This window comes from Gossypium hirsutum, chromosome A03, assembly GCF_007990345.1.
Source record: "Gossypium hirsutum isolate 1008001.06 chromosome A03, Gossypium_hirsutum_v2.1, whole genome shotgun sequence".
NCBI classification, from domain to species: Eukaryota; Viridiplantae; Streptophyta; class Magnoliopsida; order Malvales; family Malvaceae; genus Gossypium; species Gossypium hirsutum.
This window is the reverse complement of record NC_053426.1, coordinates 12,471,408-12,488,206: the sequence shown is the minus strand read 5'-3', so window position 1 is coordinate 12,488,206 and position 16,799 is coordinate 12,471,408.

The following is a 16,799-nucleotide window of genomic DNA, read 5'->3' as shown; positions in this document are numbered from 1 at the left end:
AATCTTTGCACTTAATTGTCTTATACTCATTTTACCCGATTGGTGGATCTCAAACTTTACATCATATCACGATTCCCATTACACAATTTCCTTGCAGTTTGTAGTTGGATACTCTTTCAGAATGATACTCATCAGATACTACTTTTGACAGATTCTTTTACAGGGCCTAGTGATTATCAGAACACCAATTACATTGTATCTTTAATTCAGTCCAAACTAACATACTTGCTTTGAAGAATACAATGTTTTAATTCAAGAGATAGAATCCCAAATAACTTCAATATAGGACCTAAAAAATTCCAAGTTTGGTGGGCACCTACACTACCCAGATCTCAACCAAGGTAGACTAACCTCTCTCTACTTGGTCATTACAGATTTCACTCTATAGATTTTCCAGATAATGCACCACAAAGGGTTTTCACAAGATTAGGCACAAAGGCTTTTCCAAATGACATGCCAAAAAGGTTTTTTCAAGTGACATGCCACAAAGGCTTTTCAAAAGATTAGCCTGAAATACTTTCTAGGTAACATGTCATGTTTTGGTGATATGGATTTTCCTAAACTCAGCATCTCTTGAGGTTTTCCCATCATCGCCCTTGGGACACGTAAAAACCTATAAGACAAATGCGACTCATCCACATTTCCAAAATATGTCATGGCCATGGTCTTTCTACATAATTGTCGTACAGGCCTTCGTGTTTGCTATCTCTATAGACGTTATCAAAACACCATTGCGGGGTCATTATAGTATCACAATTTTTTCGACACTCCTCCCGAACCCCCTTAATGCCAATCATACATTGTCATTACCATGCAACATAATGTGCACGTCAATACATATGTACATATGCTTCACAGATAATCACACGTACAAGCATAAAATATTATAGGATTATAAGATTCACCAGAGACTCGTCAAAGACTCACCTTAACCTCGACTTGGAGCTTTCGTTTCAAATGTTTGTCCCAAACCAACAACAGCAACTGCTTAAAAAATTATAAGATTCTCATTAGAATCCCCATTATAGACATTTTACTAACATTTCAACTACATACGACCCACATACATGGCCTTCCTATGACACCCTTCCCTTCTACAAATGTAACGTGCAAAGCTATAAGACTTACCAGAAGGTTGAATCATTCACTAATTAAACTAGATATTGGTTCGATCTTAACGAAGAAGAGGTTAGAAAAAAGAACCTGAACATTAAGCAAAAAGAAAAACCATCTGAAATGGTTGCCTCCTATAAACATACTCTCGGTCCTCTAGATTTCCCTAGCAAATCCAAGGTAGGTAAAAGAAAATCCGACTAAGGTTAATGATGCAAGTCTCAAGGCCCAATTTTAGACCCATGAATGTGATGGGCTCACACCACCTCAAGGCCCAACAGTAATGTCAAAGGCCAAGCAAATCAAACTAGGATTTGACCAAAGACAAGATTCGAGAATGAATCATTTCGAGGAAAGGGGGAATGATACATGAACAGATAGAGTGAAATTTATTAAATTCTATTCACCGAACCTGCCAATTTTCAAGTTTGGGAAATCATCAAACTTGCGATGACTTTTTGAATGAGATCCAGGAATTTATTGGTTAATATGTCTCATGGCATTCAAAGATCTATCTCTTAGCTTTGAAACGCACTTTGAATCACTCAATTTTGAGTTCAGGAGCTCAAGTTATGACCATTTCAGTGAAGACTGTGTGAGCATAATTTCTAGACGGGATTATGATGAGAATTACGAGTTTTATGCTTTTAATTCGAGTTTAAATCATATTGGGTTTGAGTTTTAGGCTTAATTTTTATTGTATATGAGCTCAATATTGTATTTATCAGCTTTTATTATTTTATTATTTTATTATTCTGAAATTTTTATAATTATTAAGTATTTTAAGTTACTTAGGAGTTTTATGTCAACAAGAAAGTTTATTTTAAAACTACTTATTGTTTAGGTTAATTAGATTTCTAATATACTTAAGAGTTTTATTTAGATTTATTTAGCTAGCCTATAAAGGCTTATTCATTGTTCATTAAGGAGACAATTGTTTTCATTAATAAAGTTTTCAACTCTGGGAGTTTATTTCTTCTGCAAGATTTCTTTATTGTAATTTTTAGTAGTTTGCTTTTCGATTTTCTTCAAAAAGTCGTGTGAATTCATTCTTCACCCTTCAATTTGCCAATGATTAATTCTTGGAGGGTTGATTAGAGCCATTAATTGAGTTTGTTTGGATTTATATCTCAAAGGGTCAATTAGACATTTATCCTTCTATCTATAATATCCATAAGCTTACTCGTCCATATTCCAATTGTTCTTTTTGAATTTCTATTTCTTATTTATTTATAATTTTTATTTTTTATTATCAAATTTCTTTTTTTACTATTTTCGATTTTTTTTATTTCTTCTTTTTAGATCATATCCAAATCTTTCCTTCTTGAGTCAAACAATTTGAATTCAATCCTTCTTCCGCTCCAATTCTGTATCATTTGCCATCAGATTCGGGCGTTTTAGGTGTTCTTTGTGTTCTTATAAACTGATTTCCAACGAACAATTTCAAAACAAAATTTTCTTTTTACCCATAAAGTTTTAAAATATATATATATATTTCAGTGGGTAAACACTTTCCAAACAATCTGAAATTTTACATATTGATTCTTGGCAGTCTCTTTGAATTTTAAAAAATATTTTTCACAAAAAAATTATCAAAAAAGTGCAAAAACAAAAAAGACGAAAAAAAGAAAAATAATTTTTTTATGTGGGTTGAATTTTGTTTTGAAATTTTCTAGATCAAATCTACATTATTTAAGGAGGCTCCAGTTTAAATTTTGTGATTTTTAGAAATTAGGAACACATCGATCAAAAAAATTCAAGTTGTTTTCCATTATTTCGGGTTTTCGGTTGGGTAGTTTATTTTCTTTGATTCTAGCATTAGGTTTTCTTTTATTTTAGCTTTTTTTTATTCTATTACGCATTCTAACACATTTTCGTTTCTTGTATTAATAAGTACGAAAAGAGTTTCCTTTCATTTCTCCTCTTAACTTCTTCTTTTGGAGTCGAGTTTTTCTTTGGCTTCTTAGAGCCGTAGGTCAACTTTGTTAGCGAGTGATCCCACATCTTTTTGAATATTATTGAATTTGATTACTCTTTAAAAATTAAAAATGAGAAAATATTAATTTCTTTTGTTTGTCTCTTAGAGTTTTTTTTTTAATTTCTAAGTGCATAATAGTAAAGTTTGCTTAATTTTTCTTTTCTTAAGTGTTTTGATCTTTTCAAGGTTTCATAACGATTCACAATACTATGATTGAGAAGTTGCAAAGGGATCAAGAGGTACGAAATGCTTGAAATTAGAAACGTGACACTATTCTAGACATAATTAGCAAAAATTTGGAATGTCTAAGAACCAAAATAAAGCATTGGAATCGTAATTGGGGAGATAAGGTTGATCAACCTCGTCATTGTGCAAATAATGCTTGACGTGTTTTTCATGCAAATGATGAGACTTTGATTAATAATTATTGTGGGCAACATTTTTTTAGCTAAACCAAAGTTCAACATTCCACCATTTCGAGGGAAGTATGATCCTGAAGCATATTATGAGTGGGAATAAAAAATTGTACTTATGTTTCGTTACAATAAATACCAAGAAGAGGAAAAAGTCCTATTGGCAACCCTTGGATTCTCAGATTATGCATTGAATTGGTGGATTCAACTTGGATTTAATCGTCAAAGAAACTATGAAAGGGTAATTGAAACATGGGATGAGTTGAAACAAGTGATGCAAAAGCGTTACGTTCCTTCTCATTACTATAGACAGGTCAAAATAAAACTTTGACACCTTGTTCAATGTAATCGATCTGTTGATGAGTACTTTAAGGAGATGAGATGTTTATGCAAAGAGAAAATGTGTGAGAAGATGAAGAGACTACCATGGTGCGGTTTGTAGATGGCTTGAATGTTTCGATAGCTAATGCTCTTAATCTTCAAACCTACATTAATCTTGAGGAGGCAGTACACAAGGCAGTTGAGTTTGAGTAGCATTTTCAACAACGTCAATCTTGCCCATTTGGTACATCACAATATTTTAGAGGTATGAGTTCTAATTCTACTTTCAAAAATTTGAAGCCTCCTTGTGCTACTAATAAGTTGTTGCCAAAATGTGATGAGACTAAGGCTCTATTTGTTTGCCAGTAAAATGTTTTCCGGAAAATGATTTCTGGAAAATGATTTACTTTTCTGGTGTTTAGATGAATCTGTGTAAAATATTTTCTGTTGTTTTGGCAAATTTCTTGAAAATATTTTCTGGAAAAGCTGTTTTTACATATATTAATAAATTTATATATATATTAATAAATTTATATTTTAAATTGTTTTTACATATATTGTAATGATTTATTTATAAATAAATAAATCAAATTAAATATTTAATAATACTCAATTATTAAGCTAGAATATTAACCGTCATAAATTGAAAACAACCAAAGTCAAATGAATTATTTCTAATTGTGTTATAAAAAAATAAAACAAGGATTGAATAATTATAAATTAGCTTCCAAACCACAATTAATAATAGAAATTAATAATATTATCCAAATGCATAATTAATAGTACACCACATGATAACAACAACATTGTCCAAGTGCATAACTAATATAACACCACATTAAAAGTATCAATATCTTCAACCTTGAGAAAATTTTTGAAGCTAAATTTTTCTATGCTTCTTACTTTTAACTAAAAAAACTTTGGCCTCGGATTCATGACTCACTAGATAATCAAACACAGAACACAGGAAGTCATCATCAAATCCTTTTACCTCCATCGACATCACTTCTTTGTAAAGATGTGGTGTCTTATCCGCAGTAAATTGTTCCAAAGCATTAGCAATTTTGCCAAGTTGTTCACCCACAAATTTAATTTGTTCATCAACGACGCTTTCTTGAGCATTTTTTCTTTTACGTTTGGATATGCCAGATGAAGATACTTTTGTTCTTACCTCTACAGTCTCTTCATTGTCGCAGTCTATAGGCACTGAATCTTGGTTACCATCATCCAAATCTATGTCAGCAAATGTTCTTGCAAAACTCCCTGTTGTCATATCTTTGCCAACAACCAAAGCCATTTCATCATAATGATCAATACTTTTATTCAAAAATGGTTCATTCTTCTTGTGTGCCTGTTGGATATTATAAATAATTAGAACAACAAGTAAAAAATAATTGAAATATACTGAACATATATATACATATATTACCATCACTGCTGCATCATATGTTGCTCTATCACATGTAATCATTTTCATGTTATCATCCCAACCAAAACCACTTTCACCCTGAATTGTGCATATAATCTGCCACTGGTTTTTTACAGTCCTCAAATGATTTTCCATATGCTTCGCATTGCATTGGACTTGAAATCTTTCAGAAATAGCTTCGGCAACTCGATTATAGAAACTGCTTTGAAAATGTTAGAAGACTTATTTCCTTTCTAGGCCTCCTTTGCTAGAATTTCAAGAAAAAGATGTTCCATCGGTTTTGTCCACCTGAATTGCTTGGAGGTCCCTTCTTTGTTGCCCTTACCCATTCTACATTAATAATTTTCATTGTCAATCATTTCAATATCCAACAAGCTTAAAACATAAAAAATTCAATATCTAACAACTTCAAGACATAATTTCAAAATCCAACAAACTAAAATTTCAATATCATTATCCAACCAAAATTAACAAAAATATAATAATTTTAATACTAAAACATACATAACATAGAAACAATAACCCTAAGCCCTAAACCTACCTAATATTTCTAGCCATATAATCAGTCAACATAGTTTGTGCAATTTCATCTCTCTTAGCAGACCATTCTCTTGCTTCTTCTCTTTCTTCTCGCTCCTTAAGAGTTGGTATTATCAAATCAGACTCAGGCTCCTCGTATAATCCTTGATTAAGTAAATCACTAGGATCAACTCCCATTATATGATTATGAATGATACAACAAGCCAAAACTATATCTACTTAAGTTTGAAAATTCCAAAATGGTTCAGCATCTAATACACGAAATTGTTTCTTCAAAATTCCAAAAACACGTTAAATAGTGATTCGCAATGATAAATGACGAAGATTAAAGAGTTCATTTGTAATGACCTGAATTTTACCGATGTCGAAAAAGTGTATTTTCGGGTTTTTAATTTTGAAAAGTAGATTCGTAAATATTTATTTAAAAATATTTACGAAGTAAAATGAGTGGTTAATTAGAGTTTAATTAAGTGAATTTAATTTAATTAAGAATAATTGGATAAAAGGATTAAATTGAATGAAGTGTGAAAGTTTAATTATAGAATAAAGAAAATTAAAAGGACTAAATAAGTAAATAAACCAAAAAGAGTGCCAAGTGTATGGCAAAAATAAAATACAAGTATAATAAATATAATACGCACATTTGTAATACATATATGTATTTGCTTATTATTTAAGTAAATATTAATGTATTTATTATTAAATTAATATTATATGATAAATAAATAAAAAGTTGACAAATGTACGGTATGTATAGTGACTAGTGACTAGTGACATGTGTGATACTAATATACATACATTTGAAAAATACATGTATATTTACTTATTATATAAGTATACTATTAAATTATATATTATTATTAAGTAAAAGATATTTATATAATAAATAGATTAGTGAAAGACAAGTGTGATATTATAATGGATACAAACGTTAAAAGAATATTTGTTATTAAATAGATTTTTATAATGGATAATTATTAAGTTATTATATTATATATATAATGGTTTAATGAAAAAAAAGAAAGAAAAAGAATAGAAATAGAAATAGAATAGGCAAAACAAAAAGCAGGGAAAGAAAGAAAGAAAGAAAGGAGAAAAGAAAGAAGAAAGGGAAAATTGAAGGTTTGAAGTTTGAGGTTTAAATAGGTATATCAATTTAGCCCTTTGTACTTAATTTTGATGTTTTAGAAGCTTTGGAACAAGATTTTGATGAAATTAAGTTGATATTTTGAAAGTTACTAGATTTCTAGATAATGTTCATGTTGAGTAAAATGATGAAATAAGGGTTAAATTGATAGAAATTCAAGTTAGAAATGAAATAAGGATTGAATTGTAAAGTAATTCATAAGTTTTATGTTGTAGGGACTAAATTGATGAAATTTCGAAATTAGGAAAATATGCTGGAAATTTAATAGTTAAGTATGAGTTTGGACAAAATTTGAATAGAAATGAAGTATGAATTGAGATAGAAAAAGTAAGTGAATTTAGTTAAGATTAAATTGAAATTAAAGTAGAAATTGAATAGAAATTGTATTAATTAGATATAAATTAATAGTGAATTAACGAATATGAATTGTTTTAATTCCCATAGCTAACGTTGTCTCGGGAAATCTCGACTGAGCAAGGAAAAATGGCAAAGACAACGGGAGTTAGCTCGAGAAAATACGGTTTTGTATTTCTATAATCCGAACCTAGTTATTAATTGTTATATTTTTTTGTTTATTCAATGCAATTAATAAATGTTGAAGTGAGAATTATTGTGTTTATAATGGAAATGGATTAATTTAGTGTGTGATAAATTTATATTGAATTGATTTATGAATATATATATAAATGTTTGAATTGAAATGAATATTGATGTGGAAATTGAATAATAAATATTTGTTATATTGGAAAATATATGTAGTTGGAAGTGTGATAAAATTGATAGAAAATTGTGATTATTATGAAATTGAATATTTATTAGTGAAAAGTGAATGGAATTATATTGAATTGAAAATATATAGTTAATTAATTAAAATATGAATTAATTGAAAACTGAAAATGAATTAAATACCCTATTAACTAGTCAGACTAGTCGGATATAGTTGGCATGCCATAGGATATGGAAGAGTACGGGTTTTGCTGGCTTACTGATCAGGCACTTATGTGCCGACTACTATTACTGTTACCGTTACTGTTACCGATTCGGCACTTTGTGTGTCGGATATTGTTACTGTTACCGTTACTATTACTGTTTCAGATTTGTTCTGATGAGGTACTCTGTGTACCGTAATGTTATTGTTACTGTTTCAGATTTGTTCCGATGAGGTACTCTGTATACCGTACTGCTACTGTTACTGTTACTGTTTCGGCTTCGGCCGATGAGGCACTATGTGCCGTACTGGTGTATTGGTTGGATCCGTGTATCCGTCTAGGTCCGAGTCATGTTAATAGGGGTAAATAAAGGAACTGGAAAGATCGACTGTTACTGAATAATTTAATTGTTACTGTATATCTAATTTTTACTAAATAATTGACTGTTACTGGATAACCGATCAGTTGATTTGATACTGAATAACTGATTATTATTGAATAATTGATTGTTACCGAATAATTGACTATTACTAAATAAATAATTGTTCTGATTGGCTGATCGTTAATGAATATTACTGATTGATTAATTGCTATTGAAAAATAATAAATGATTTTGAATTTAAATTAGACCAAAACATTGGTTGGAAAGTAAATGTTTGAATACTCATTGAGTTTGAAAAGTTCAATATATATAAATTAATATGTTTTATAATTGTTTAAGTGTTCGGATTATAAAAATACCACTAAGTGTATACTCAGCGTACGATTTGTTTCCGTGCGCAGGTTAAGGCTAGACCGTTGAATTAGCATCCCAGGCCAATCCTGAATTCAATGAGGTAAAGCATGTTGAGTATTGGTAATGGCATGTGCCTAGGACGTCTTATAAGAGTCATCTAGGTCGTGAAAGTCTTGATGAAATAAGTAAATTATGGTTGTCAATGGTATATAGTATGAAGTTGAAATAATTGATATAGTAAGTGATATATTTAAAAAGATTCATTAGATAGGTTATAAAATGTTTTAGATTGGTAAGATTTGAGCACATTTAAGTGTATTTGGATTGTTTGAATGTTAGCAAATTGTATTGGTTGAAGTTTTAATTTGCAGGGTTAGAAACATTTATTTTAATAATAGATTATAATTGAACTATACAGACCGATAATGCCCTATAATCCTGTTTCGAGGACGGATAAGGGTTAGAGGGTGTTACATCATTTGCATTTTTAGGCCCCTGAGCACTAAACTCTTTTAATGATATCGGACACCACGAAATAGGGTAATATATCCATTTTGGATGTCATATCCAGCATCAGCAAGATAATATTTACCTACAATTTACAAAACATAATTATCACTAATAAATTATGAGCTTACTAGAAATATTTGATATTTAATGATTTATAATTCTTACCTTTCGGAATTCTTAATCCTCTTAGGCGTGAAAGTGCATCACTTAAAATACGAGAATCATATGCACTACCTTCCCAACCAGCTAAAACATAGGAAAATTTCAAATCAAATGTAATGGCAGCCAATACATTTTGTGTCGTCCCCCCTTTACAGTTACGAAATCTTCCTTGAATGCTAAGTGGAACGGATGCACGAACAAGAGTTCCATCTAATGCTCTAATACAATCTTTAAAATAAGGATAAAGCCTTAGATTGTTTCTGATTTCACTAGGAGTTGACTCATCAGGTAATCTAATAACTAGCTTATACAATTTCAAAATAGCTCTCAATACAATCCTAAAGTAACAATGAATTGTCTCAATTGATCTATAATATCTAGATCCAATCACTCGAAACCTTACATTATGACAATTATATGTAAAAATATAACAACTTGCTCCTTAATATTCAGTGAATTATTTGACTGTAACAAATTATTCCTACTAAGAATATCACACAAATTAAAAAAAGCTATCAGTCTCATATTTATCACATCAATACAATGTTGGTCACCACTATATAAAATACTATTAATATAATTTTTCTCTTTTATAATCTCGATTCACACGAGGGTGAGAAGCAATTTCCTTCCTAATTTTTAATTTTTTAATCCAAGGAGCCCCAAAAGATAAAACTGAAGCCACGACTCCGACAATTGCATTTTGATCTTGATTACAATTCATCTACACAAAATAATGCCACACAAATATTTGATCACTACAAAAAATATGTAAACTTTTCATAATATCACATATATGACTAAAGTTACCATGACTAAAGTGCATACATACATATATGAAAGTTTCTCAAGCAATGACTAAAGTTACCATGACCAAAGGGAATGGAGTTAACTAACCAACCCCAACTTAAATTATTACAAAAAAAGGCATAATTCAAGACATAATTCATCGCAAAGTGTAGTACCCAATAGAACAAAATTAATTAAGCCATTTTAAAATTTAAAATTTATTTTTAAAAATCATAAACAAAATTTATTAAAAAATGTTATAGAAAATTAAAATTATAAAATCTTTAATAAAAATAACAATATAGAGCAGACCCAATAAACTTTTTATCAAACAAAACAAAGTTTATTACCAAACCAAATAAAACGCAGCAAGAGCATATGAAAAATGAACCAAAACCTTATCTGATTCTCCACTTTTAGCTAAACTTGGGGTCTTTTGTTAACATTAATAATTAGTTACTATCATAGTACTTGAGGTATTTTCTTCATTTTAATTTTAAGTTTATCTCAACTTTAAGAAAATAGTTGGGTGAATTGAATACAAAAATATAGAAAATTGAAACATTAGATTAACTTTTTGTTAGTTTAAAAAAGGAAAAAGAAGAAAAAACAAAAGAAAAAGTCAAATCTCAAGCATCAAATGATCAAATCTAGTAATTACTCTTACATCAATGGATTAAACGAATTTGAAACCATAAATCATGTTGCATATTTTAAACCAAAAAAGTTCAGTCAAAAACATCAACTTATCTTAAGAATCATCCTAAAAAAAGATACAACTAAAACATTTAAAACCACGTCAAGTATGTAGGCTAATTATTCAAAAATTCCTCTACTAGTCTATGCAATCAAGAGGCTCTACTAGTCCTAGCTATTCAAGTAACCAAAGATACTAGTTTGTACTTGTTGGCAATGGCTCCTACTCCTACTTACGAAGATTCTTAACTATTCTAACTGTTCCTAAACTTCCCATTCAATCTGCTAAACGATGTTGCAATGGTGGAGGGGTATAATTATTTGTGATTATTCTACACGCCTTCTGCAGTGAAGATTGTAGACAAGAACAAATCGAGATAGATGAAGCTAAAGAAAAGAACATGAACCTTTCTTCCTCAGCGAAAGCTATGAGAAAGAAGGGCCAAAGGGAGTCTACATCTCCGAGTGAAGCTCAAGGTTACTCTATTAGAACTAGTACAGTTGCAGTTGCTTAAATCACACCACAAAGGAAATAAACAAAAACATATCTACCATATATATATAAACAAAAACATTCTGCTATAGTTTTAGCTCTGTAAATGTTATATCTATATAAGGATATGAAATTAGCCTGCCCAGGATCTACTCTATGATATGGCTCCTTTTTTCTTAATATATACAAATATCTTGTTGGTGATATTATTTCCAATTATGATAATAAATTTTTTGATTGTTCTATATGTGAAAGTTAATGAAGAAGAAAACAAGGACCATATACTTTCCTTTGTCTTTTTTATTGCATTTATTCTCATGACATAATATAAATATAATACCTTTCTTTTTTTAATATTTATGAATCATAATTATGGCATATAATTAAATTTAAAAGGCATGATTACATCAACATCAAGAATATAAACATGGAAAAGGAATGAATAAAGAAGGCATTTAAAAACACCATAACCAAAAATAAATGGCCTTAAATAGCTTAACTAAAACTCAAAATTTATCCAAATAGTATAAAAGATTGAGAGCAGATTAGTCAAAAATGAAAAATTACAAACATTTTAGAGACAAAACTGATAGATTCTTGAAATTTGTAAACTTTAAAACATAAAACTCCATCAAAAGAAAAATTCAATCTTTTAGCACAAAACTAGGAACTAATTGGGTATTAAGCAAAGGAGAAAGTTGCAAACTTTTATGCATAAAATAAGTGAAAAGATGAACTTTCTTTTTTTTTTCCTTTTTCTTGCCTCAAGGAAATTGGATCCAAAAAAGATCAACCAAAAAAAAAGGATTAATCACCCATTTAATCCCTGACCTTGAAAGGTCCAAGTAACCAAAAAAAAAAGGCAGCTTTTTTCAGTTTGATAGAAAGAGCAAAAAAAGGGAAGAAGGCAAAACAATACAAGCTTTCAAGCACTGTGTATATATATGTGTGTGTATGTATATATATATTTTGCTTTTGTTAATAGTGAAAGTTGGTAAGGTTTAAACTATTTTAAGGCACTAATCAAGGTTGCTTGTTTTTCCTAAGGAAGATATATAATAAAGCAAAGCAAAGCAAAGCAAAGTTGAAAGCACTCAAAAACTGAAGCAAAAGTAGTGGGGAGAGGTTGATGAAATTGAAAAATGGTGTCCTAATATAAGCTAAGTTTTAATTTAAGTAATCCCAGTTCAACCAGAAGTGATTGGAGAGACTTCAAAACCTGATATTGTAATGACTGAAAAAAAAACCTTTCTTTACTACTCGTAGAGACTTTAAACATGTATTTCATGAAATTTGGCTCAAACATAAACCCAACATAAAAATCTGAAATGATATTGCAATTACAGAAGCTATAATTGACATACTTGCATATTATCTTTATAGTGTTCAAGTATCAAAATTGATATGAAGCACAGGCAACTTCAAAGAAGATAGAGGCAACCATTTCCTAACATTGAAATATCATTCACACCAAAACCCTAAATCGATAGAATTTACCCAAACCCAGAAAAAAATTAAAAATAAAGAAACAAAGAAAGGCATAAAATTTCAGGCAAAAAATCGGTAAAAATGTGGACAAGTAAAGAACAAAAAGAAAAAAAAATAGCTTTATGCCATACCTTAAGCTAAGACCTAGTGAAGAAGAATGAGATTTGCCTAAGAAAGAGAGAAAGAAAGGAAATAAAAGAGCAGCCTGAGAAGAAAAGATATGCGACGGACTAGAAGATGAAGAATGGAAGAAGGAAAAGGAAGGAAGAACGGAAGAAGGAGAAAGACTTTTACCTGGATGAAGGAGAAACCGGAAAATGTCTTACAGAAATTAAATCCGTAAGACATTTTCCCTAAAATGTAAGGCATTTTACCTGTGTCTTGGAAAACATTTTCCAAATGAAAAATGTTTTCAGTCAAACAAACACTGGAAAACAAGAAAATGTTTTCTTGGCCAAAAAACGGACCCTAAACCTTTTGAGTGGAAAAGTGGGGCTTCTACAAAGCCTTTTTCTACATCTTCTAAGTAGCCCATTTCTACCAATTCTTTACCAAAACAATAAAGAGTTTGTGAAATTGAATGTTTTAAGTGCAAAGGGCATAAGCACTATAGTCGTGATTGTGCCAACACGAGACTTTTGTTGATAAAAAAATATGATAGTGAGAATTTTTTTCTTTGAATCTATGAAGTTAGATGAGATAGAAATATCATGTTCTCCCACTGATATGTATTGCACTAAATTGAATATTCATAATAATTACGAGGGGATATGGGAAGTGAAGAAAAATCATCTGAAAAGATCGAGAGAAAAGAGACCATAAGAGATAAAAGTCTACTTGATGGTCCAAATTTGATGAGTGAAAATTCATGTGAGGTAAAATTGGATAGTTCTCAAGTGGAAAAAGAAAATGAAAAATAGGAAAATACTCATACAAAAGTGATGAATGATTATACTTTAACTAACCCTAGCTCAAATTTGTTATTTGGTGTTTATTTGTTACAGGATTTCAAAGATCCATTGACGGACTTTCAATTATATTACTCTACCATCGATAGACGGTTTTACTTGTGGAAATGAGGTAAGTTGAACATTCATAATTCTGAACAGGTGCTAGAAGGTAAGAAAAGTAATGATACATTGGCAATTGAAATATGTAGGCATACCTTGAATGTCTTTATAAGTATTCTATTGATTTTATTTTTCATTACAACATGCTTTCTTATTAGTCAAATTTCAATAAAAAATGGTCTAAAAGTTCGATTGATTTTATGGGTTTATCTAGGTATTTAAAGCTTAAGTTTGTTGCACTCAACAAGTTTATTAAAGAACCTCATGCATTTGATCTTGCAAAAAAATTTCTACCTTACACTTTAAATATGAATTTTTACATAATAATATTACACTACTTGATTTTTATAATTATGTGAAATTCTTGACTCATCGTTGGAAATTTTTATGGATGACCTTACATATTCAAAGAAAGTTACAAGTTATTTTTCACTTGAAGACTCATGAACCTAACACTTATTTATTTAGTGCTGATAACTTGTTTTTAAAGAAGACATACATGATCAAAGTAGATTTGAATGATAGATCCCAGAGATAGTTTTAGCGCACAAGAAAACTTAGATAATTTTTTTTCATTTTATTCTTATTTATTCTAATCCTTTTTCTTTTTTGTGCAACTAAAGATTCGGGGACGAATCTTCGTGAGGAAGGGGGAATGATGTGAGTCTCAAGGCCCAATTTCAGACCCATAAATGTGATGGGCTTAAACTACCTCAAGGCCCAATAGTAATGTCAAAGGCCAAGCAAATCAAATCAGGATTTGATCAAAGACAGTATTAGAGGATGAATCTTTTTGAGGAAAGAGGGAATGATACATGCAAGAATGGGGTGAAATTTATTACATTTCATTCATTAAAGTTGCCAATTTTCAAGTTTGGGATTTAAGCATTTATTGGTTAAGATGTCTCATAGTGTTCGAATATCTATCTCTTATCTTTAAAACTCACATTGAATCACTCAATTTTGAGTTCAAGAGCTCAAGTTATGACTGTCTCAGTGAAGACTGCGCAAGCAGAATTTCTAGGCAGGATTATAACGAGAATTACAAGTTTCGGGCTTTTAGTTCGAGTTTAAATCATATTGTGCTCGGGTTTTAGGTTTAATTTTTATTATATATGAGCTCAATATTGTATTTATCAGGTCTTATTATTTTATTATTCCAAATTTTTTTTATAATTATTAAGTATTTTAAGTTATTTAGGAGTTTTATGTCAACAAGAAAGTTTTGTTTAAAACTACTTATTGTTTAGGTTAATTAGAGTTCTAGTATACTTAAGAGTTTTATTTGGATTTATTTAGCCACCTTATATAAAGGCTTATTCATTGTTCATTAAGGAGACAATTGTTTTCATTAATAAAGTTTTCAACTTTGGGAGTTTGTTTCATGTGCAAGATTTCTTTCTTGTGACTTTTTAGAAGTAGTTTTCTTTTCGATTTTCTTCAAAGAGTCATGTGAATTCATTCTTCACTCTTCAATTTTCCAAGGATCATTTCTTGGAGGGTGGATTAGAGCCATTAATTGAGTTTATTGGGATTTATATGTCAAAGGGTTCAATTGGACATTTATCTTTCTATCCATAATATCCATTGATTTACTCATCCGTCTTCCATTTTTTTCTTTTTTATTTTATATTTCTTATTTATTTGTGATTTTTATTTGTTTTTTATTCTTAAATTTCTTCTTTTACTATTTTTATTTATTTATTACTAAATTTGTTTATTTCTTCTTTTTAGATCATATCCAATTTTTTCCTTCTTGAGTCAAACAACTTGAGTTCGATCATTCTTCCAGTTACTTCGCTCCAATTCTTTATCAATTAACCTTACTGTTGATCAGTCATGGGGAGGGTCAAATCAATCCAATTGGCTTTTATTGAAAAGTGGTCAGCCATGCTGCTTGTGATGATTTGTTCAGGTGGCTTGTTTTAGTGTGCAAGCAATCTTTCATACATTTTGTTACTCTGTTCTTTACTCTGATATATGTTTTTGTTATTGCAGAATCTCAACAACTCCCAACCAAACCCGATACGAGATCCATTTGAACAACATTCATGTAAATTGGGCGTACTATATATTGGCGGTAACTCACGTTTGTCGTGATCTTAAAGACAATTAACTTTCCTACAGCTTTCTCTTACACTTGACAGACTATTAGTGCATAAGCAAAACTATGGGCGTACCCTTTCATAGGTGTGCGCTCTTTTGGGCATAATCTTTCTTCTCTTAGAAACATCGTACGAACAATTCTTTAGATACCGCCAACAGGCGAATGCTTTAACGCTAGTATGAGCCAATACTCTAACTTGCCATTAGGACAATATGGTGGCAGATAGTATTTACATTCATACTTTATTCGTCTTTTCGTATCAACTGATTTTTATGGTGTAACATACAATGAGATAAAATAAGATCATATTGAGAGAACGAATGTTATCTCAAAAAGATCAAAGATATCCCATGAGGGTAACAAACTTGGACGAGCATTGAGTAGATGCTTTTGTAATGGTATGTCATTAGGGAGAGATTAGTCACAATACTATAGTGGAATGACTTCGTGGCTAAATGAGTTTATAATTAATAGGTGAAAAGCCAAAACTTAATTATAAATCATTTGAGCCCTAATTACATATTTCCAATCGGTTCCTCCGCTAACTCGTTGAAATAAAAAATTAATTATGTGTTTAAATAGAAATGAATATAATGAATAGGAAAAGAGAAATGCAAAACATTCAGAAATGATTATGATGCTTTTTTAGAAATGGAGAAATAGAACCATTAGGAAATTAATGTAGGTTTCCAAAATGGAAATGAAAATGAAAATGAAAATGATTCATTTACAATTCTATATGGATTACTTAAAAATGATTAGAATTTATGTTTTTGAGCTGTTTTGAAGCCTGAAAATGAAAACAAATCATTCGGTCATAGTGAATATGTTGAGTTGTGAAATATTAAACATATTTTCTCAAAATTTTAATAGAGGTA